The sequence below is a fragment of the Meriones unguiculatus genome, chromosome 14, assembly GCF_030254825.1.
Source record: "Meriones unguiculatus strain TT.TT164.6M chromosome 14, Bangor_MerUng_6.1, whole genome shotgun sequence".
Lineage (NCBI taxonomy): Eukaryota > Metazoa > Chordata > Mammalia > Rodentia > Muridae > Meriones > Meriones unguiculatus.
The window spans coordinates 6,688,604-6,710,544 of record NC_083361.1 but is presented as its reverse complement, the minus strand read 5'-3'; the positions used below and the strand labels follow the sequence as shown (position 1 = coordinate 6,710,544).

The following is a 21,941-nucleotide window of genomic DNA, read 5'->3' as shown; positions in this document are numbered from 1 at the left end:
GGATCAAGTTCTCAAGCAAGAATCCGGGCCGTTGGGTTAGACACAGACCCGGAAATTTGGGGGTGAGTATCAAACAACAAGAGACAGGGCCTTGATTAAATTCCACGAGGGCTGTAATCCTGGAACCCACTTGAATCTTTCTGCGCACCCCTTTGCAAAGCCCCGCGCCCCATCAGCTTTGGGTCTAGTGTACAAGACCCTGCCTGCTGGCGATCTTTCTTTTTCCCCAGGTCAGCGCGAGGTTACTCGGGGCCACCACCGGGGCAGCGGGTAGCTAAGAAGCTGAGGAGTGGAGCCAAGCGGCAGACAAGAAAGAGTCCAGCACTCGGGGATCCCCAGCCCGGCGCAGCCCGCGCCAACACCGCCCCACCCCCCGCTGCCGCCCGACCGCGCCCAGCGGCAGCTTCTTTGGAGCGCGCGTGGGCGTGGCGCCCGTGAGCTCCCGGGAGGGCTGAGTGATTGGGGAAGAGATACCCCCCTCCTAACCTCCCCCCACCCCATCTCTGCCCCGCTGCCACGACCGCCGCTTTCCACCGTGGGGCGGGGCCCGGCCTGGGGGCGGGGCGCCGGGCGGGCGCGGCGCTATTTCCAGCCTCGCCGGAGGCTTCGCTCGCACTTCGCTGGGAGCCTTCCCGGCGCGTGAGCCCGATCCGGCGGCACCGCGGGGAGGAGACAGGACCGGGCGGTGGCGGCAGAGACAGGGGGACGCAGCCGGCGCGGAGGACCCAATAGGAAGCTCGCCGCCGCAACCTCTCCCGCGCGCTCCGGCCGCTTACTCCACGCCGATCGCCCACTCCCGGAACCTAGGACTACACCAAGAAAGACGCCGCCCGGCCCAAGAAGCAGGGGCGGAGATTCTCCTGGCTTCCCGAGCACCGGGAGGAAGATTCTCCCGCCGCCGAGGACCGTGCCGGACCCGAGGAACCCGTGGCCTGGAGAGCGCCGGCTGTGCCAGGTGAGGCTGCGCCCCGCGTCACCCCTGCTCCCTCTCCGTGCTGGCTGGCACCCCGAAGGGATGTCCCCTGGAACCCCAGGGTGAACCCGGCAGCGCTCTGAGAGCAAGCCCCGCTACTCGACGCGGATCGGAGTAGCGAGCTGCAGGTGCTGCTGGGGCGTGCGGTGTTTGGGTCTGGCGGTACTTTGGGGACCGGCCCCATGAGCGGGAACTTTAATTAGACTTTCGATTCATGGTTTCTCTCTGCACCTGGGAACTGCCTCTCTTTCTCCTAGGGCTCTCCCTGAGGACCCTTCGCGCCTCCTCCTCCTCCTAGCCCTGGATGCTTGGGTGCGGGTAGGCAGCTTTGAGAGCTAAGCGGCGAGCGCCCGAGGGCCGGGCCGGAGCGTCCAGGGCGCAGAGGCTTTGGCTTGCGCTTGGAGCTGGGACTTGGGGGCCAGTTGGGTCCGGCAGAGCGAAGGGGGTGGGGGGAAGTTGCCGGCGACCTTGGCTCCCTGCCAGGAGGTGTAAGGTTCCATCTCACTCATCTCCACCCCCCTGAAACTCTCTAGGGCCCTGGCCTGTTTTGTGCTCCGGGCTAGTGTGCGTGCGTCAGTGATCGGAGGGAGGTGTTTGCATGCGTGTGTCCCCGAGTGCGGGAGTCAGAGCCTCTGGCGGCTGGGGGCGGGGAACAGTGAGACGATCCGCTTTCTGCAACTCCTGCTGCCGAGCGCGGGGCTGCTTTGCCGGCACTCCGGCTCTGGCCTCCTGGAAGGCCGGCCTGGCTAGGCAAAGGTGGGTTCCTGGGTTTGGGCAGGGCCCGGGGTGGCGCTCGGGCATGAAGTGACCTCTCTCTGTTTCCCCCCCCCCCCCCCCCGCGCAGGACTCCCAGCCCTAACTTTAGTTGTACATCTTGTCCCTGCGGCCCTCACCTGGAGCTGGAATAGTCCGGGGGCTGTGCCCTGGGTTGCAGGCATACAGGACAGAGGCATTTGGGCATCTCCGAGTCGCCTCTCAGCGGGACCCTAAGTGTGATTAGCTCTAAGGGGAACAGGCTTCTGGGAGGCTCTCTGTGGCTATGGATGTAGCCAGGCAGCAGGCCAAGTGGGGGACTCAGTTGTGGGCTCCAGGTGGTAGGGATGGGTGAGGGGGTAAAGGCAGATTATCCCTTTCCCCTCCTTCCTCCACAAGCGCAGGCATGAGACCAAGTCAGCTTTCTTTGGGTTCACCTTGACCTTTTACAGGTGTGTAGGCTTGTCTTAAACCTGCTCTAGTGCAGATCAACCTCTGACTCTCCTGGAAGATCCTGATCCCCAGGGAAGAATGAGGGAGGGACGGTTGGTTCTCCTAAAAGATACTCTTCCCCCACCATGTATCCCAAGCTGGTCTGGAACCCCTGACCTCACCCTGCTCTGTGTAGGGACTATAGGTGTGCACCGCCATGCCTCTGCGGAACATTTTCCTTCGATCAAGCCATGCCACCCCCTCCAGGCAGGCAGGGGAAACGTGTTCCGGAGGCTTCAGCAGACTGGCCTCCAGGAGGTGACACAGAGGAGAGTACCACTCAACCCTTGAAAAGACTGAGTCAGGACGGGTTGATCAGTAACCCAATAGCCCTTAAACACGGAAAATCTCAAAGTCTGACCCTCTCCCGTCGTTCCGCGGCGTCAACACGGGACTGGGGAAGGGTGCACTCATTTATTTATTTGCCCGGAATCAGACTTTGTGGGAGTGAATTATGTTCCCTGGGTATTGATTTTTTGTTTATTTTGTTTGTCTGTTTGTTTTAAGACCCCAAAATTTAAAAAGTCAGGGCTTTCTTAAAGCAAGGTCAAGGATTAATTATTTATAGAAAGACATCAATCAGCCGGGGGCCAGAGGGGGGTTGCTCATTTATAAATTCCCTGAGTGGGCAAAATGAAATCTATTTTTCTCTAGCTCCAGCCGGGAGAAGAGAGCTGGCTGGTTTGACCCAGGATGCTTTGTAACTCAGGCCGCCGTCTGAGGTGCCTTTTCCATCTTGTAGCTGGAATATGGCTTGGGAAATTTTATGCATATTTGCTGTGTTTCCATAATGAACATTTACTGATTACAGAGTATCAAGGGAATTCCATTTTTTAAACATTTATTCAAATCTCTGTTTATGTGAGCTAATAAGTCTTGGAAAGTTCAGTTAACTAACTACCCCCCTCCTCTCCGCCCCCGCCTTGGTTGTTGGGCTCGAATGCTTGGCAGGCGCAGCTCAGAATTAACCCCCCATTCACTTACAAGGGGGAAAGTCAGATGTCTCTGCTTGGGGATCCGGGGCTGGCTGCTTCCCTATACTTTACTGAGTCTGTGCCTGCCATTGCTTTTTGTGGTTTTGCTGACGGGATGGGAGAGAGGTCGGGGCTCAGAGCTGTGATTGCTGCTTTGCTGGTGTGCGTATGTGGTGGGTGCTAGCTGCTGTGGCCACGGGACTGCTGATGGGGGCAGACGGGGAAGGTGTGGCCGCCAGCTGACTTTCCTTCCTCTTGCCTATCACGGACCTGGAGTGCCATGCCCGTTCGGGCGCCTCCACGTTCCCACCCCTCTCCTCTGCCCGTGCACAGCAGCCACCCCAGAACAAATCGCAGTCGGTAAACACGGCGAACAGTGGCCCGGCCTGGGTGTTAATCAGAAGGTAATGAGTGTTCTAAAAGGAGGTTTACATAACGCTGGCCTGAGGAGGTCGAGACGGCGCTGCAGAGGGATGGCCAAAAATAAAACAGACGAGTGAAGATGCGCCCGTCTGCAGAGCGTCAGGACGTCTCCTGGAGGTGGGCAGCCTCCGTGTGACGCCGTGGTGACCACAGGCTCCCGGGGTTCTCTGCCCTTGGAGTCGCTGTCTAGATTTGTCTGATTTGAGAGCAGCTGTGTCTCTTTCCTCCCAAGAAAAAGCTGCCCCCACGCAGAGGAGAGTCACTGGGTCAGGCACGGGACAGCTGCGTGAGCTCAGGTGGCAGAGGACACTGGAGCCATCGGCTCATTTCTTATTGGCTGATGGATAAGTGACTGATGGTCAGTAGATCACCATGGCAGAGGGTGTGACTTACACATCGGCAGTGTGAGGTTTCGACTTTTACCCCCTGCGAAACTGCCTGCCAGTCGTGATTGGGTGCTGTGGATGGAATCGCAGGGACTTGTTCGCGGTGGTTAGGAATTCAGAAGAGCCTTTGCAGGCGTCTCGAGACCAGGGAAGGCTGTGTTGTGGTGGGCCAATGGCCAGAAGCAGCCTTGGTCCTGCCCTCACAGAATCCAGGCCGGGGCTCGGGGTGCCAACACAGATACCCTCCCAGGCTGGCAGAGGCTTGCAGTCTTATTCACCACTACTTCTGGGAACCGGTGCTGGGGGAGGTCTGCTGACGGTGAGGGTACGGGATCCTTTTCCTGCCAAACCTGGCTGGCTCTGTGGAATGGCATTGATTTGAACTATGATTGTCATCATGGAAGTTTGGGGTCCGATGACTCTTGCCTCTCACTCCCAGGGCCAGCCCTGTTGTCACTGTCCTTCATTCTGCCACCCAGGGAGTATTTATTGTGTATGTATTGGATTTCTGTCACTGTGGCAGGCCCTGGCGACAAGGGGGTGCAGTCCCTGCCCTTGTGGGACAGAGGGATTTCTCCGTCACTCATTCATGGCTCCATCCTGTGCCAGGCAAAGGCATGGTTGGAAACAACCAGTGTCCGTCGGAGTCCAGGCTGGGAAAGACAGGAAGGGGCTGCCCAGGCCCTCCTGGACAGGGGTCACCCAGGTTACCACAATGGACCCGCGTGTGCTAAGTAAGTTGTGACTCCAAACATGAATATCTAGGTTGTCACCCTAGAAGAGGGCGAGCTGACTTAGACTGAGGGCCCTGGAGGGAGGGTGTGTGTGGGGGGGTCCTCTCACTGAGGAAATGGCTCTTCTGCTGAGATCTGAAGGACTGGCTGGGATGGTTCCCCGTGAGTCGAAAGGGATGGCAGGAGGGATGAGAAGTCCAGGCGTGGCCGGTAGCCTGCACGGTGGGCCCTGATGAAGGGACATATGAGAGAGTTCTGGCCACCAGCCGTGAGACGACCTCCGAGCATTGCTGGAAAATGAGGGAGAGGACCAGCAGTGGCTGGAGACCTGGCAGCATGGTGGCTTCAAGACCAGCGGCATTTGGAGTTGGGACTTTTTTTTTTTTTTTAAACTAACTGCCGTGGGGTAGCGAGACCCATGACAATGGAGCTGCAGTGACCCTGTAGATCCAGAACCTTGGCTCCAAAGGAATTGCGAGGGGACTCGGTGGGGTGAGACCTGTGACAGCGGTGAGAGCTCTCGGCCCCCTGAGACTGTGATCCCTGGGGGGTACTGGGCTCCTGTCCAGTCCTGGACTGGGTGGTCTGCTGACTGCAGGTGAAGCCAGCTCTTTGCAGCTCTCCTCAGTCCACCCCCCCATACTTACCAGTTAGTCTCCCCACCGCTGTGTTCAACCACCAAGACCAGCTGGGTGGTGGTGATGCATGCCTTTAATCCCAGCACTCCACTCGGGAGGCAGAGACGGGTGCATCTCTGTGAGTTCGAGGTCAGCCTGGTCCACAGAGCGAGTTGCCAGATACTCAGGGCTACACAGAGAAATCCTGTCTCAAAAAACCAACCAACCAAACACACAAACAAAAAAATAAAAAACAAAGCACCAAGATTAAAAGCAACTGGAAGAGGAAAGGGTTTATTTCAGCTTATACTTTCGTGTCACAGTCCATCACTGAGGGAAGTCAGGACAGGAACTCAAGCAGGGACCGTGGAAGACTGATGCATACTGACCTGCCTTTTTGGCTCAAGGTCAGCTACTTTTCTCATACTTTCTAGGACCACCTGCCCCTGGACCCTTCCCCACCAATCGTTCATTGAGAAAATGCCTCTACGAACATGCTTATAGCCAATCTAATGAAGGCATCATCTCAGTGAAAGGCCTCCTCTTCCCACATGACTCTAGCTTGGTCAAGTTCATACACACACACACACACACACACACAGAGAGAGAGAGAGAGAGAGAGAGAGAGAGAGAGAGAGAGAGAGAACCTAATGAACACAGTACTCAAAGCCTGAGCACTTTCATTGCCTCTCTCTATATATAGTCATAAGAACAAACAAAACAAAACAGCACATAGTAGGCACTTAGTGATTGACAGCTTTGCCAGGGCTCCTGGGTGAGGACCAGGCAGAGTACTGCTCTTTTCCCTTCTGTAACTGACACCTCTGTGCTGAACTAGACTCACTCAGGACCCGCCTTGACGCAGGCGAGTGGACAAGGTGTCAGCCACCCGCCAGCTCTTTCTCGGGTGCTGGCCACTGCTGGGCTGTGATGTCCACCTTCTTCTGAAGCTGCTTGCCCCCAGCCTCATGCTCCTGCCTGTGTTTTAGTCACTGAGCTTCCTAGTCTCCCGATAGTTTCTTCACCTGGCTGTTGGCTGGTTAGAAAGAACTCTCTTCCTCACGTCCCTCTCTTCCCTCCCTCCTACCACACTGAGCAACTTCCATCCCTCAGCCCACAGCTCCGAGCTCCCCCCATTCCCTCTGATGTCTGAATCTCTCCTCAGGCTGTCTGCAGTTCAGGGCCCCCGGCTTCCCCACAGACAGCATCCCTGTTCCCTCGTCTCCGTCGTCATCTTCCAGAGCTGGGGTGGGGGGAAGTGGGCCTGTGAGTCACCCTGGTTTCTGGTGTGCCCATGCTGCTGGCTGCCGGCCCTGAGCTGAGTGGCTGCCGAGATGCAGGCAATAGCCCAGGTCGCTGTCACCTTGTCCTCACTCTGCCTGGGCCAGAGCCAGCTGCTGCCAAGCTGGGCCAGCCTTGGGGATGAGAGCGATGACAGGCAAGGAGAGGTTCTAGGCGGCACAGTTTCAGGCTCGTAACCCCTGGCCTCGCTGAGGCTCTTGGCTGGAGGGTGGGCTGTTCTCCTCCACCCTCTGGTAAGTGAGTCCCTTGTGGTTGTCTGCAGCTTGCTCAGGCTTTCTCTTCAGGCTGGCCTGGCCCTCCTGTGCTGTGATTGCTAGCTATGCCAGTGGGCATGCCCAGATACCCATCAGTGGGGAGGTGACACAGCAGGACCCCTCTGCCAGCATTCCGTACCCTAGGCACAGATTGACTCATCCCCATCTTTGAAGCTGTCTCTTTTGGGGGGCGGGGGCTGACTCATTATCTGTCTGGACAAGATTCATCTGCCCAGTCTTGTGACTACCGAGACCTTCTTCCAGCCCTGTTGGGGCGGCAGGGTGTACTCGCTGTATTCCTGCTGGGGAAAGGGAAGGAGGCAGTACCTGAAGGGACCATCCCCGCATCTAGCATATACTGACCAAGGTCCTGTGTGCGGGGGCCTCAGACCTAGCCTTGGGGAGGCCGGGCTGACGTACTCAGGCTCCTGAGAATGCTGTTCCTTCCTGCTGGGTCAGACATGAAGAGCTTGGCCTGGGGGCGGTACACAGTGATTACTGGCTATCACTCCTGGAGACCTAAGCTTTCAGTCTATCTATACCGGTGGGGCCAGAGTGTGGCACAGCGTGTCTACACTAGCCGAGCGAGTGCCTAATGCGTGCTGTCCATCTACACCGGCTGAAGGGTTTGATACACAGTCTGTCTACCTTGTGGAGCCATTGAGTGGTCTGTGTGGTTGAGTCTTGGGGGCTAGCACTGGAGCCTTCCACATAGTCTCTTTCGCACCCTCCAGGGCCTTTGAACATAGCTCAGAGAGCGCAAACTCTCTAGCGTCAGTAGCTTGCTTTGTGACCAGGCTCCGCCCAGGCTCAGACTTCCCATAAGACCCCAGCCTGACCTGTTGGCCTTTGTCTCGCAGGGCTGGGTGGTTAAGCCAGATGGGCGATGCTGTCTGTCTACACTTGGAAACCAGTCTACGAAGCGGGGAATCTTTCTACACAGGTTGATCCAGGACACAGGGCAGGTGCCCTGTCTATACTGGCTGGGTGCCCAGTTTATGGTACACCAACTATTTATGGTGGCTGAGCCCAGCTCACTGGGGAGTCTGTCTATAGCACTGGCCAACGGGTGCGGCACTGGGGCCGTTCAAAGCTGTATGAGCCCATGTTCAGGTAGACAGTGACAACCCTGGCTGAGTTTGATTGATGTGTGATTCAGGCAGATACTGCTTGGGACTGTGGGGGACATGGTGGGCCTCGGGCTTGCTAGAGCCGGTGTTCTGGGGTTTTCTGGACACGTCCACCCACTCGCGGAGTGGTTCTTCTCTCTTCCAGGAATACTTCCCTACCTTCCCTCAGGTACACAGTGGGGTCCAATGTGGATCCCATTCCCACGGTCCCCGCGGTCTTCCCATGTCTTTAAATCCTTTCTGCAGAGGCTGCCTGCTGTCCATGGCCATGCCACCTCCGCCATCCCTCAGGGCAGCTGCTCACATGCCTTCATCTATGCAAAGTCATTTAGGGTGGATTACCGCCTTGGTGCGCATAGTAAATCGAGTTTCTCTCGCTTGGGCCCATAGTGCTGTTTTCTGCTTAGATTTGGGGTCCTGTGAGGTTTGGCTTCATCTGCAAATCTAATTTCATGACCGTTCATCCCATGAAAGCACACTCTATGCCCATTATTTAACTCTTCTCCATTTCCTCTTCCATGAATTAAAATGCCAGCAGGCAGCCATGACAGCCACGGACACTCCTACCCCACCCTGGGAGCGGGCACCTTTGGGTTGTAACTGAAGCTGCCACACAAAGTCCCGCTGTCTGGTTTGAATCTCGGCTTGGCCCCTTCGTCATGTGTGGGCTAGGATTTGGTTTCTTCACCCATGAAGTGAGAATAGGGATAGACCCCACCTTCTATAGAACAGCTGTTGCTGCTGTTACATTATCCTTGGTGTTTGTTCTCTTAGCCTGACATGTTGGTCAGGGATCTAAAATGGTAATATAAACAGACTTGCGAAGGGGCAGGCAGCTCCTCGGCCAGTGTCACCTCAAATCTCTCTTTTATCCGTGCATTTTATGTATGTGGGTGCTCCGTCTTCATGCGTGCCAGAAGAGGGAACCAAATCTCACTACAGATGGTTGTGAGCCACCATGTGGTTGCTAGGAATTGAACTCAGGGCCTTTGGAAGAACCCTCAAGTGTTCTTCACCACTGAGCCATCTCTCCAGCCCCTCAAGTCTTTCTTTTTAAAGAAATTATTTGTGTTTACACTGAGGTGGGTGCATGTGTGTATGGATGTACCATGTGCTTGTATGCACGCAGACGCGTTTGCATGCGAAGTATTCATGTGTGTGCAGCTGCCCAAGGAAACCAGAAGAGCGTCAGCTTGCCGGGAGCTGCCTGTGTGGGCGCAGGGAACTGAATCTGGACCCTCTGGAAGATCAGCAATCATTCTTAACTGCTGAACTCTCTCTCCGTCCCCAGATACTTCTCAGTGATACGGTGATGAGTCGCACAACCGAATTTTAAAGCCTCCTGTTTTAATTACAGCAAGCGAAGCACGGAGGTGGGTGGGTCATACACGTGCAAGGCGGCAGCCGTCTGTGCGCGGCACAGGCCTGTGCTCTCAGCGCCAGAGCAGGGGTCGGGATGTGGCTGCCACACCTGGCGGTCCCTTTTGAACTATTCCAGTCGCTTCCCCTTCACCGCGTGTAACGGCACGGGTTTGCCTTCCTTGCTTTTAAACGTGCAAGCATGACTGGGCCGGGACGCGTTTGAGAGGTCCGGCTGCGTTGAGGGTCATTGTTGATCTTCCCCTCCGATTATCCTCCAGGGGCCCCTGCACGGTTTGCAGAGAGTCCATCAGAGGCCCACGTGCGGAAGGCTTTGCTCCTGAGGTGGTCCAACTGGGAAGCATGAGTTTCTTGGGTACATAGAAACGTTTCTGAGAAACGTGGACCTAGGGTGCCTGGGTTAGGGGGAGTACACTTTCTTTTCTAGGGACCGCAGGCAGGCTTATCATGTGGTCATTCACCCAGGCAGGAACACGCACACCTGTAATGCCCACACTCTGCTAAGGCCAGAGGTTCGTGAACTCAGGACCAGCCCAGACTACCAAGTGAGACCCTGTGTGTGTGTGTATGTGCGTGTGCGGGGAAGGGTGCTGGACTGCCTTAGCTGTCTCCACCTCAGCAGTCGTGTGTGAGGGTTCTGGTTGCGCCACATCCCTTCCAGTACCGTGTGTGGCCGGCTTTTGTCACCTTGGCCATTCCGTGACTGTGTATGTAGAGGTATCACACTGTGGTTTTAATTTGATTTCTGAGATGACTAATATAGTTCCTTTTTTTTTTTCGCCAAGGATATTTTGAACCTGAAAACACTCTTCAACAAATCTTAAAAATTCACTCCCGCCCCCAGATGATAGGATTCGTAAATGTCTAAAGGTGTATGCTTCCTTTCTGGGGGAGTTTGATGCCGGTTGCCTTGAAGGCAGGAGATGGAATAGGGCAGCCTTTCTCGGTGTGAGGCCACGAACGTTGAGTCTGTCCTGTGGGGCTCATGTTCACTGCTGTGTTCCAGCATCCAGAAAGTCCAACGAATGAAGACCCACATGATGAAGAGCCGACCGTTGGTCCTCTTAGCCCCACCTACCCCACCTGACTCAGCAGGTATTTGTTAATACACTGAGATGTCCTGGTAAGGACCAGAGTTGGTTGGTTCTCAGTCCCTTGAGGGCATCCCGGCCTGGGAATCCACTCCCTCCAGTGACCTTGCCTCTCCAAAGCCAGCTTTGATGGAGCAGCAGCCATGCCGCCCCAGTGCTATGGACACTGGCCATTAAAGAGCATCATCCCTCAGCTAGGCCTGGTGCATGGGCCTGTCATCCCAGCCATTCAGGAGGCTGAGGCAGGGGAATCACAAGTTCATGGCCTACCTGGGCTACAGAGTGAGTTTGAAGCCAGCATGGGAAATTTAACAAGACCCTGTCTGGAATGTAGCCCAGTGGTACAGGTAGGAGGTAATTTCCCTTGCCTCGGATCTGGCAGTGGCGGGGGGGTGAGGTGGGTAGGCTCAGGGGAGCCATGGACTCAGTGCTAGGGCACTTGTCCAGCATGTGTTTGGCTCCATCCCATAGGTGCCTTAATCTTCATCTTGGCACCTGCTCTGGGGTCCCTTTACAGGTGTCTAGAACTCTTCCTACCCCGTGCAAAGCTGCACTGCCAGCCTTTAATTCTAGCATTTGGGAAGCGGAGACAGGGGGATCTCTGTGAGTTCAAGGCCAGCCTGCCTGGTTTATGGAGTGCGTTCCAGGACAGTCAAGGTGACACAGAGAAACCCAGACCCAACACAAAAGCAGCACCCCTTCTGGGTCACGGGCTCCTCGGCTAGGCTGCCAGCACCAGCTTTCAGTAGCTGACACGCTTTCCGTCTGAGTGTAAGCAGAAGCTGTCTCAGCCGATAAACCATCTCAGCTGATCCTGCCGCCATTTGACCACAGCAATACCTTCTGTCTTGGGCTGCGTCTGGTCAGCTTCCTTCCTGTCGGACAGAAGTCTCTGGGAAGCAGTGTGGCTGGGCAATGAGAGCCCTGGGCCAGAGTCCTGGCAGGGGATGTGCTGGTCCTTGTGTACCTGCTCTCCTTAGGAAAGGGGGTGGACCCACGTACAGCTGGGGTGCCGTCAGCACAGAGTGAGAGGGCGTCTAAAGTTTAGCAAAGAGGGTGAGGGTGCCAGCTAGGGCAGCTGTAGAAAGGATATCCACGCTGACCCCCAAGATAGTGAGGCCACAGAGGAGTCAGAGTGAGCCTGAGAATCAGCAGTTGAAATGTCAGCCATCAGCAGGCACAGAGACACTTGGCGCCCAAGAGATGCAAATGCATGAGATTCGTTAGAGAGTTCTAGAAAGTTTTTCTGGCAGAAGCCAGCTTGGGACTGCTTATCTCCAAGGCAAAGAATGAGAACTCTCTCAAAGTACTGGGAGACATTCTCCCCAAGGTTTGGGATCAAAGGGCATGGTCGGTGTGATCCAAATATGAGTCACTTTAAAATAGGACAACAAATGACTCCGTGACACACACATTGTTTTCGTGATGTGTAGGCGGGTGTGTGAAGATAGAAGAGCTAAAAGCAGTTTGGGAAAAACAACACCTTTTTTTTTTTTTTTGGTAGGGAGACAGATAAGTGAGGTTTATTCCTCTCTGTGATAACTAATATGAAAGGTTTATCAACGTTTAAAAAAAAAAAAAGAGCCCGACGGATTTTTTTTTTTTTTCCAAAATTGATTTGAAGACTTGGCAGATTTGAGGAATCATTCAGTAACGTTTTTACGGGTCGATGCTAATTTGATGCTGCCGACCGGCGCGACGTGCCAATTTACTGCCAGACCAGCATTAAGCACGGACCTTCCGAGCGAGTTTTATAGGCGGACAGCTCATAAAGATGTGTGCTTGACAAGTATTCTGCCTCTCTTAGGATGTAGAGTATGAAGTGTTTATCAAAAACCACCTAAGTCGACCCGGCTTTGGACTCATAAACAATCTGGGGACTTCGGCCTCAGACTTCACCCAGTATTTCATGTCCCTCCAACTCCGGATCCTGCTATGTGTCTGCTGGGATGCTTTGTCTCCAGAAGCCACCTCCAGACATAGGACAAACGGGGGGGGAGGGTAACCCAGGCTTCTGAAGGGTTGCGTTGGAAATGGTCTCCTGGGCATGAGCACTCACTGCCACACAGAAGCTCGGCGGCCCTCAGCACAGTCTCTCTGGGAGGGCTGAAATGTCATCTCCCCTCCCCTTAAATGGGTCCCCATCTCCAAGGGTTCCCTGAGAGAAATCAAAGGTTACCAGGTGTGGTGGCACAAGCCTGCAATCCTAGCATTTGAGATGCTGAGGCAGGAGGATTGCTAGTCTGATGCCAGCTTGGGATACCTTTTGAGACACTATGGAAGAAGGAGAAAAGGGGAAGGAAGGAGAGAGAGAGCAAGAGCGAGAAATAAATCAAAGGCTGCACCTGAAAGAAATCTTTGGCCCCAGGGCTATACATTTTTGCTTTCAGTTTTATTTCCTGGGCTTCCCTGCGATGGATTAGGCGTGCAAGCTCTCTCTCCCTGCCTGAAGAGGACTGTCTCAGCCTCACTCACAGAGGCTCTCCTAAGCTTCTTTCCGGCACGCCAGAAAGCACAACAATAAAAATTATCAAAGCTGCCTTCCTTTAATCCTAGACTCCAGAGACAGAGGCAGGCAGATCTCCGTGAGGTTTAGGCCAGCCTGGTCTATATAGCAAGTTCCAGGCCAGTCAAGGATATGTTGAGAGACCTTCTCTTAACAAAACAAAACAAAAACAACAAGAAGAAAAACTGACCAACAAAAACAAAACAGTCTTTTAACCGGTGAAAATCACTGCTAATATTTCCTACAGGAAAGTGCGGCCCTGCACACTTATTTTACTTTCTCCCCATTCTGAGGTGTACAGCTCCGCACCAGGGCTAATTGCCTGAGCTTAAGATTGCCAGAGGAGTGTGGGGAACAGGCAGACCTCCATCAGCACAAAGCCCCCTGGGCTTCTGGCATGGCAGGGGAGATCTGATCTTGGGCAAATGTCAAGGTGTCTTTTTGAAATCTCTGTTACGATATCAGCTTATTGCGGGCATAGGGCTTCATCTGGATTTCATAAATAATGTATGGGGCACCCTTATTGCCATCTTGGCCAACCCAAGAATACAATGACACCCCTGTTTCTGCACACACACACACACACACACACACACAGAGAGAGAGAGAGAGAGAGAGAGAGAGAGAGAGAGCGCTCCCCATTGCCGTTGCAATCAATTGCTGAGTTGTCATGAAAAGCCAATTGGTGATATTTCAATCACAACGTCCCTGTAACAAATTCCATTCAAATTCCTCGGGAAGAGAGTTAAGGCTTCATCCTGCTGCTGGGAGAATGACACGCTAAATGTAGCTTCCTGGGGCCCTGGCAGCCAGCCAGGGCTTTGTAATTTATACTTCTCCTTCCTGGCTCTCCCAGTGACCTTGGAACCTCTGTGCTGCTCGATTTCTTAGGTTCTTGGGTGCTTTCCACCCCCACCCAACCCCCACCCCGAAGCCCCAAAGCAAGCTCCTCTAAACCCACCCATCCTGTGGGAGTTTGGAGAAGGGTTGACAAGGCTCCCTCCAAAACACGTGGCTGGTGACGATGGGAAGATTGTTTGTTGCTGCTGACCTTTTTGCTAAAATTGATGTCAGCTGCGAGAAACAGTCAAACACGGGGCTGAAAGGTGGCTTGCAGGTGACAGGAGTCTCTCTCGGAGCCCCGGCAGCAGGCAGGGAATTCTGGAAGAGCGGGGCGGGGGAGGGGGCGGCGTTCGATTACACTCATCGGCAGCTATTTCTGGTGGAGGGGGTAAACAAAGTGACCCCCAAAAGGCTGCCAGTACAGAATTCTAGCACGGGAGTGGCGTGTAAGAAAGATTAATGTACAATTAAAACCCGTGTTCGGGTAAATTACAGGGTGACAGCTATCTAATGCAAACAAGGCTGCTGGTTAATTAAGGGGAGTTGCAGGCTCGGCAGGACACGTGTGCCAAAGGAAGGGCTGGGGGCGCTGTCTGAGACGCACGTGGCTGGGGACTTGCCCCCTGGCATAGCGTGGGGGCCGGGGGGCGGGTGGAGATACCAGGAGGGGCCTGCCTGGGGTAAGAGTCAGGAATTAGCCTGCCCTGCTGGTCTCCAAGCAGCCAGCTCTTTCTCTAAACCACTCTGCGCGGCTCTCTCTCTCTCTCTCTCTCCCTCCTCACCTTTGCCTCCCAGGCAGTGAGAACCCTTGAATATCTTTTTTTAAACTGTTTTTTAATTTCTCCTGCTTTGTCAGCTTTTTAAGAGATATGTTACATTATGTGGAAATTGGATGCTAACAAGATTTGTATGAATAAATTAGACTCTTAACTTTTTATGTTATTACAAAATTGAAATGGACTCTAATGACAGTCAGAATTAATGTTCTGTTTCAAATAAATGCTGGGGGTGTGACTGCATTTTCAGTAGGGCCCTCCAGAGCCTTTCCTACGTGGCCTTGCGTGAGGAGCCATCTCTGGGGGGGGGGGGAGCGGGTGAGGGCGCAGTTGCGGTTCCCTGTGGAATGCCCTGCCCACCCATGGGTCGGGAACATGTTGTATTCGGTTTAGATCTTTAGGTCCAGGTCCTGGGGGTGGGGAGAGGCTGGGAATATCTGCTCCTAGGGCTCCCAGTGGCTTCTGTAGGGAGAATTGGTCCCGAGTTGTATCCTCACCTGCATGCAGTGACTGTCTTAGCAGGCAGCCATCAATTCCCTCACTTCTGTCCAGAACCCTGTCCTCAAGGACCCTCAACTGTCTTTGGTCTCTACCTCAGAGTTTCCGGGGAACCCAGCCTCAATGCTGGGCACTTAGGGGTTTCTCTTTTTCCCAAACAAATTGTGTGGCAATTAAATCCTCCTTGGCCGAGGCCAGCATCCCTAGGACCTGTCAGTGACCGTATCGCCGTGATGAGCTACTGAACCCTGACAAATGGAAAGAGGAAGAGAAGGGATGTGTTTGTCTCACGACTCAGAGGGGTCAATCCATGCTCGGTTGACCCCACGAGTTCAGATTCCAGAACCTGCATAAAAGCCAGGTAGGCACAGTGGCCACCTGTGATCCCAGCACCCAGGAGGTGGAGGCAGATGATCCCTGGGCCAAGCTGGCTAACTAGACTGGTCCAAAGGTATAAGGTAGGCACACGCACACACACAGCACACCCAGCGAAATCAGGCTGAGGTTGGTGCAGTGGTTTGGTTGTTTGAAGGAGAAATGCCCGCTACAGTGTTGAGCATTTGAACACTTGGTCCCCAGCTGATGGTGCTGTTTGAGGAGGTCCAGAAGGTGGGGCCTCACTAGGGGAAGCACTGAGAGTAAAAAGGCCTCACGGACTTCCGGTTTGTTGCCTCTGCTTCCTGCTTTTGGCTGAAGATGTGAGCTCTCAGCTTCCTGCTTCTGCCGCCATGCCTGTTGCGCTCCGCTGTGCCTCCCCGCCATGATGGACTCTATCCCTGTGGAATCATAAGCCAGGATAAACCCTTCCATGTGTTGCTTTTGGTTGTGGCTTTTTGTCACAGTAACAGGAATGTGACTAAAACGGATGAGCAATAAAGAAAGACCCCAGTATTAACTTCAGGCCTCCCTCCATACACACATGAGTGGGTGAGTTTGCCACCACACACACACACACAAACACACACATAACCTGCTTCCAATAACTGCACCCCACTTTTCTTTTATGACCTCTCAATAAAGCTGTCGTGTTACAAACCCAATATGAGGCTACCCATTGATTAGGTCAGCACCCTCATTATCTATTTGTCTCTGAAAAGGCCGTCGCAGACAACTCAAAAGGTGGGCTTTGCTAATTGGCTAGGTGCTTCCTGGTCTCTGCAAAGGAAACTTTCATGTCTCGAGGGGCTGGTGCCGAGGGGTGTCGGTCAGTTCTGCTTCCCACAGCTGAGGGTGGAAGGGATGGGGGTGGGGCAGCTTGGGGATGCTAGGGGGCTGAGACATCTCTGGTGGAGAGCACAGCCCAGGGGTCAGTGTTAGCACAGGGGAAAGCGGCGTCTCAGATGAGCTGCCATAAAGAAGGGGTGGGGAACCAGGGCAGGCAGGTATTCAAATACCTAACAACGGACAGAGTGGGGCAGGTGTGGCTCTGGGTAGATCTCTCGCCTAGAGAGCCAGTGGCCCCAGGTTCAGTCCCAAGGACTACCTAAAATAAAACAACATAAATAAAACAGTATGTAATTTGTGTGTGTGTGTGTGTGTGTGTGTGTACATGTGTGTGAAGGCCAGAGGTTAGCACTAGTTACCTTCTCTTGCTCTCCCGCTTCGGATCTGAGACTGGGTGTCTGGTTGGACCCTGATTCAGACGGGCTGGCTGAGAGGTGAGCCCCAAGGATCCTCCGGTCTCTGGGTCCGCACCGCTGAGATTACAGGCCTGAGCCTCCGCTCTGCCTGGCTTTTTCACACGGGTCCTGAGGATCAGACTCAGATCCTCACATTTGCATAGCGAGCACTTTGCTGCCCGAGCCAGCTAATTCCTGAGCCTCTAAGTTTGTGTGCTTTTGAGGAAGCATTTTTGCTGTCCGGGTCAGGCTGGCCTCAAACGTGTGATCCTCCTGCCTCCACCACCCCCCCCAAGTGCTGGGATTAGAGATGTGCAAGCCCACACAAGTCTAGAGAAATACTTCTGAAGGTGAATCCTGCCATGTGCTGACCTTCCATATCTCCAAATGGCGTTTGCCTTCTGGCCTTGAAGATGCCACGGCCACTTGTTTGGCAAGGGAGGTAAGTCCCCAACCTGTAGGCGGGGGGCTGGGGTCTCGTGCCTGGACAGAACAACGGAAAGGAACCACAATGGCTCAGACGTCAGGCCCAGAGCAGCTGGGCTCAGCACTCAGCGCCTGTGGCCTGTGCGCTGGAGTCTTCTTTACCACCGAGGCTCATGAAGTCTCCCAGGTCCTCAGCAACCCCAGCCTTCCAGGCGGACCACTCCTGCCTGGCCCCTGTGGTTGAGAGCTCAGCCACAGGCCCCTGGTCCTGAGGAACCTCGGTGCTGCACCCTGCCCCCACCTTCACGGGAGGGAAAAGGATGCCCTCAGTTAGTGTGGTAAATGGGATTTGGCGCCCTCCAAGAGCAAGAGAGAGACAATTAAAGGCTTTGCATCCAGAGCCCGGCGTTCTCATCTATTGTTCCGGGCCCCTCCATCACTTTATATTTATAAACGCATAAGTCACATTCGTTTTATAAAAATGCAATAATCTTTATGCCTACCGCACATAACCTGGTTAATCACTTTATATATCACAAACACCTTTCCCCGGTAATGGATCTGTTTCTATTCCGCTTTTGACATCTGCACAGCATTCCCTCGCATGAATTTATCATAATTCATATACCCGGTTCCCCGTTGGTCATTTTGGTGGTTTCCACGTTTTGATTTTCAGTCTTAAAGAGCGTTGAGGTGAGCGCTTTTGGCCGAACACCTTTGTGCTCTGGCGATGAAGGGCTTCCTCTGGGGATAGGCACAGTCTTCAGACTTGTAACACTTCCCGGCAGATTGCTTTCCAGAAAGACCCAGCCGTGCGTGAGTGTGCCTATTTGTTCTCATAATTGCTCCAGCATGGGGAATCTTTGCTTGTTTTCAATCCTTGTCAATTTGGCAGGTTAAAGAGGGGCACGATGATTGCTTTCTTAAAAACGTAAATTTGGGGTCCAGGGAGGGAGATGGCTCATCGCTTAAAGCCCTTGCCACACAAGCGTGAGGACCTGAGTTCGGATCCCTAGGACCTGTGAAATGCCAGGTGGGCGTGGAGGCCTGCCTGTAATTCCGGTCTTGGTGGGTGGAGGCAGGGGGTTCCCGGGGCGAGCTGGCTAGCAAGACTACCCACGTGAGCAAACTCCGGGTTTCACAGGAGACCTTGCTCAGTGAAGAATGATAAAGGTGGAAGAATGGTAAAGAGCGATTCCGGACATCAACTGCAGGCAGACATTCAAACACACACGCGCTCGCGTGCACACACAAACAGCACATACAAGAACAAGGGAAAAGGAAAAAAAGACCTCCACCTTAAAGCTTATTTTAATTTTATATGTGTGAGTGTTTGCCTCCACGTACCCATGTCCACCACTTGTGTGTTCCAGGAGACACACCACTGTCTTCTGGCTTCCATAGGTACTGTATACACACACACACACACACACACACACACACACACACACACACGGCAAACACTCGCACACCCTAAGGGGTGCTGTGTCTCCTGGAGCTAGCGTCACAGGTGTTGTGAGCCACCCAGCAAAGGTGCTGGGACTTGAACCCAGGTCTTCTGGAAGAGCAGAAAGTTTTCTTAACTGCTGAGCCCTCTCTCCAGCCCCCATATCCACCGTTTTAATGATGGGGTCTTAGGAACACCTTGTTTACGTCTTGGATGCAAGTTTCATGTTGTTCTTTTTAACGTGACAACACATTTGATTATCAGAGTCTTTTGGAAATATGCAGGCAAGTTTTAAGTAATATCCAACAGAGACTTATGGCGAGCTGTGCTTCATTTACAGATAAACTTGAGGGTAAATTTCCAAACGTGGGGAACCCCTAACGTATACATGTAACCACGTGGAGTTTTCTGATCTACCCAGTTTTTCAACAGATATTTCCTGAGAGTCATCTGCGTGTCTGGTACTGTCCTAGGCAACGAAAGGCGCGTGCATCCGAGGGACACCTCAGCCTCTGTGGACCATAGTCCGGTGGGAGAGCAAGAACGTGGTCAAGTCCCATGAGAACATGAGTCCTTCCTAGGGGCCGTGCTCCAAAGAGGCTGACCCCCCCCCCTCTGTTAAACTCACCTCCCAGAGCTTCCTGGAGAGCTTCCGTCTCACTCGACACAGGGGTCAAGACTCCGGGCGCACATACTAAAACTTCATCCAAAGTCATGGCATGGCTCCACTTGGCTCTTCCCTCCCATCTTCTCCCCTCTCCCACACTTCCAATCCCCTTTCTCCTACACGGGTCGTTCAAAGTGAACGGCCTGTGTCCTCACACTGTGTAACTTACTGATGGCCAGTCAGGAAATAGCCACTGAGACAGGAAATGAACAAGCAAGTTAGACCCCCAAGGACCTGCCTTCTTCAGGAATCTGTGGCTCAAATTCCACAGTGTCCCCACATCTCATCATCAGTTAGCGTATAAGCGTTCAAAACAAATAAACAAACAAAGCAAAAACCGAACCTGCTGGCGACGCTTCATATTTAAATCCGACCCTTCCCTGGAGAGGTGGGCAGCAGCTGCAAGGATTTAATGGAGAAGTGCTGTTATAAAGACTTAGGGAGAGGGGTCCGGACAGCAGCTGTGAAGAGGAGTCATGAGGGCTCGCTGGGCTGCCACGGTAGGAGAGGATGGTCTTCATCAACTTAGTGGCGGCATGGGCATTTCCTGATGGAATCTGAGCAAAGGGAAATTCGGGGACTTAGAGCCTCAGAGGATGGAATTGCCTGCGCTTGCTATAGGCCAGGAGAGGGGACAGCTGATTGACGGGTTTTGATAAGAATGCCTTCTGTTGGAGAGGTTCAGGACACCTCCAGCTATAGACCTGGGTGGGTTGATGAACCTGGGATTAAAGCTGGAGAAACTCATCTTGATGGCTGCCTGTGTCAAAGGCTCGAGGCAGGAAATGTAAGATGAGGACGGGGGTGGTGCAGGGGCTGCAGAGATGGCTCAATGGCTGAGCCCTTGCTGCTCTCCTGAGTTTGGTTCCCTGCAACCCATATGGGGTGACTGGGGTGACTCAGAACATCCTGTAACTCCAGCTTCATAGGGGGCAACACCCTCTTGTGGCCTTTGCAGTTCTACATATGCACATGCACTTACATGATGGATAGATAGATGCATTTAATACATTTAAATTATACACAAACACACACGCACGCACATTTAAAGATGAGGACCAGGAATTGACTCTTCAGTGTGATCTAAGCAAGCGTGGACTTGCTGGGTGTTGGGAAGAAACGTCTGAGTTAGGACTTGAGGAGAGAATGAGGGGAGAGGAGTCAGGATAACTCAAGCTCCTGAGTTAGGAAGAAAAGCCAAGGCATGGGGCAACTGCAGTGAGGAGGGGGTGGGGGCAAGGGGGGACTCTGGGAAATCTGTTTGCTCCTAATTTCAGGGTGGGAGAAATTACAATGTCATCCTGTTCCTGAAGCTGATTGTGAGACTCTGAGGCAGGGGAAGACAGGATTGCTCAGGTCAGTCTCTGAGACCTTGAAAGAAACACCGGTGGAGTGGCTCTAGGTGGGAGTGTGTGCAGCTGACCTGCGAGGGAGCGGGAGGCAGAAGTGTGGTCTGTGTGCAAGTGGAGTGGATGAGCTTCTCTCCTTCTCCATCCCTCCTCCCCCTCCTCTTCCTCCTCCCCCTCTCCCCTTTCCCATCCTTTCCCTCTCTTCTTCCCCTCCCCTCCTTCCCATCCTCTCCCTCTCTCCTCCCCCTCCCCTCCCTCCTCCCCTTCCCTCCTTCTTAGCCCCTCCATCCTCTCCTCCCTTTTCATCCTCTCCTTCCTTTTTCCTTGTCCTCCCCTCCTTTCCATCTCCTCTCTACCTCCTTCCCATCCCCTCCCTCCCTTTTCCCCTTCCCCTCCTTCCCCTCCCTTCCCTTCTTCTTCCCCCTCCCCTTCCTCCTTCCCCTTCCCTCCTTCCCATCTTCCCTCTCCTCTTCCTTCTTCCTCCCTCTCCCTTCCTTCTTATCCCCTCTCTTCTTCTCTTCTCCCCTCCCTCCTTCCCATCCCCTCTCTCCCTCCTCCCCTCCCTCCTTCCCATCCTTTCCCTCTTCCCCTCTCTCCTCCTCTCCTTCCCTCCTTCCTCCTTCCCATCCCCTCACTCTCCCATCCCTTCCCTTCTCTCCTCCCTCCTTTCCATCCCCTCCCTCTCCCCTCTCCTCCCTCTCTCCTTTCCTCTCCCCTCCCTCCTCCCCTTCTCCTCCCTCTCTTCTCCTCCCCCTCCATAGTTGAGTTGTTCTCAAACTATGAGTCACGACCCCTTTGGGGATTGAATGATCTCTTCATAGGGGTCACCTAAGACCATCCACATAGCGTATATTTATCCACATAGTGTATATTTACATTATGATCCATAACAGTAGCAGAATTACAGTTACGGAGAAGCAATAAAAATAATTTTATGGTTGGGGCTCACCACAGCAGGAGGAGCGGTATTAGGGAAGCCTTCGGAAGGCTGAGAGCCACCATTAACGGTGTGTCTCAGCAGTGGCATTATTGGGTCCTTTGGTAATTCCGTGTATATCTTTTTAAGAAATTGTCCAATTGTTTTCAAAAGTGTCTCTGTAGTTTCATGTTCCCTTCAGCAACATGTGAGGGTTCTGCTTCCTCCGCCTCTTGGCTGAGTCTTGGTGGTGTTTGTCTTTGGACTATAGTTGTCCTAGGGGTCGGAAGCACCTTCTTGTGGTAACGGTAGTGTTGGTTTGTGTTTTCCCAATGCATGACGTTCACCATCAATTTTTATATGGGTCATTTGTACAACTCTGCAG

The 21,941-nt window shown here is 53.6% G+C and overlaps 1 protein-coding gene across 6 annotated transcripts in view; it reads left to right on the top strand.

Moving 5' to 3' along the window:
• The first annotated feature begins 529 nt into the window (after positions 1 to 529).
• The window catches only part of Chst8 (carbohydrate sulfotransferase 8), a 127,542-nt gene continuing 106,130 nt past the window's right edge, over positions 530 to 21,941 (top strand). For 4 of the 6 annotated variants that reach the window (XM_060366716.1, XM_060366718.1, XM_060366719.1 and 1 more), the window contains exon 1: positions 1,567 to 1,729. The gene's annotated coding sequence lies outside the window, so the exon portion shown is untranslated. Of the gene's footprint in view, positions 956 to 1,566; positions 1,730 to 6,792; positions 6,888 to 21,941 lie in introns of those variants that run through there. The other 2 variants (XM_021642407.2, XM_060366720.1) reach the window with 2 other exon arrangements.